Source organism: Geospiza fortis, unplaced genomic scaffold (assembly GCF_000277835.1).
Source record: "Geospiza fortis unplaced genomic scaffold, GeoFor_1.0 scaffold432, whole genome shotgun sequence".
NCBI classification, from domain to species: domain Eukaryota; kingdom Metazoa; phylum Chordata; class Aves; order Passeriformes; family Thraupidae; genus Geospiza; species Geospiza fortis.
In genome coordinates this window covers 75,527-77,595 of record NW_005054436.1, presented here as the reverse complement: position 1 = coordinate 77,595, position 2,069 = coordinate 75,527, and positions in this window count along the sequence as shown.

The following is a 2,069-nucleotide window of genomic DNA, read 5'->3' as shown; positions in this document are numbered from 1 at the left end:
AGGAATGTGCCCAGGAAGCTCTATCCTCTAATCCAGAGCTTGTGACTGCTGTGGGGAAATTCTGCCTGGTGAGGGAGAATGTTGCTGGATGATGCCTAGCACAGTGTGACCGCTGGAGGCTCCTGCCTCCCATCCCCTCAAGCTGAGCCCTGCCTGGCAGTGAGGCCAGGAGCAGGTTCCCCACTCCCCATGGCCTGGAGCAGCCACCTCATGGTACTTTTCACAGTCCTGGCCACCCCCTCTTGGCCATTGCCTTTGGAAACCCAACCACGAGTGGGAACACTGTTACTTTAATTTTTTTCTCTTTCACTTGCTGAGAAAGGAGGTTCATTTGCTGTTAGGGCCTTGATGAGCAGACACCCAGACCCCAAGCTGTGCATGGAGTTGCTGGAAACAACAGGACTCCTCCTCCCCATTGCCTCCCTGGTCTAACTGGTCTTGATTCCTGTGCCCAGCCTGCTCTTTCCTCTCCTTATAGGAGGTACCTTCCAGGTACCTGGAGTGAGGAGGCCTCTGCAAAAAGTTAAATTATAGCAATAGGAGAGGGATGGGTTGTGGCTGGGGAGGGGGTTCTGGGGTGTCTGGGGTTATACAATGGTTCCAAAGGGGTTGGATTTTTTTAAAAAAGAAAATGTATTTTGGTTGATTAATCAAGGCAGAAAGGAAAAAAAAATCTTTTAACATTTGGAATAAACTGAGTTTTGATAAACCCAGGCTTTTCCTGCGCTTTGGAGGGCTGGGCAGTTCTCCCATAGGGACAGTCGGGACAGGTGGCTGCGTTTCGGGGCGCTGTCCTGGTCCCAGCTGTGTCCGAATGTTCTGTGGCCGCCAGGTGGCAGCAGGAGGATGTGCTGGCAGCTGTGGGGCCACGGGACTGGGAGAACTGGGACGGAGAGAGGGCATGGTCCCTGTCATCTGTCACCCCCTCTTCAGTTCCCAGCCTGTCTGACGGGTCACCCCAGGTATCTTTGGGTCTCCAGGAACACAGCCAAGCCCATGGCACGCCTGGAAGAATCCTGGCATGTCTGGAGCTGAGCCAGATGTGTGTGGAGACTGGAAGCCGTGGGGCAAATTCCCACATCCTGGTGTGACTGGAGCCCCAGGTTGCTGTTTACATTTAATGCATTTGGGCAGGAGCAGGCTCCTTAGTGAGCCTGGGCACTGAGAGGAGCTCTGCTGCTCCCATGTGGGATGAACTTGGATTTACAATCAGGGATGGCCTCAGTGGGTCCAGCTCTGGGGGGCTCGGGGCCCCCACATCCCGTCAGGTGGGTTTGTTCTGGTGGTTGCAGTCCTGGGCTTGCAAAGGACTTTACCTCTAAGCAAAAGGTTGGGATGTGGGCCCACAGGGAATGTTGTATTGTGAGGGATCAAGCCCATGTTTTGCCATCACTGCAGGCTGAGCCATGGGCAAGTGCTCTCTAATCCTGTGGCTAATTTTGCTCCCTGGGGACCATCACTATTTGATACTGTTGAATGTCTTTGTCAGTCTTCCATGCTCACTTAAGCTGGCTGTGGGTGATTTGTAGTATTTTTTAAAATAAAACCCAAACGCTTTCCCTTTATAAGTAAATATGCTATGAAGAGGGCTTCAAAGGAAAGATGATTAGTTACTATCCAACTGTTGCTAAATTCATTGGTTGATGGTCCATATGCTGCATTTTTTAATGTTACTGATACCTGATCCAGACCATTCCCAAGCTGTTTGATAATTATTTATCAGCCATCTGCATCAGCATCATCTGCATGAGCAGTGATGGCCGAAAAGCAGGAAAGAGAGAAAGGGGTTAAGCTGTAGGCAGGAAAGGGAAGGCAGAAACCAAGCAGCAAACAACTGGCACCTGGGCTCCATTGAAGACTAAAAGTGGGAAAAAATGGCTTAATTGAAAAATCTGCCTATTGTGTGTGCAGTCTCCAAGGGGAAACAAACAAACCCATTCATAAGAAGGGAAAAAAAGGCAAAGAATTAAAAAATCCTTGTGCTGTTGTGCAGAACTGGGGGGTTTAACTCTTCCCAGTCTCTTCCCAGTCTCAGGCAGAAATATTTTTATAACCAAACCATCTCCCTT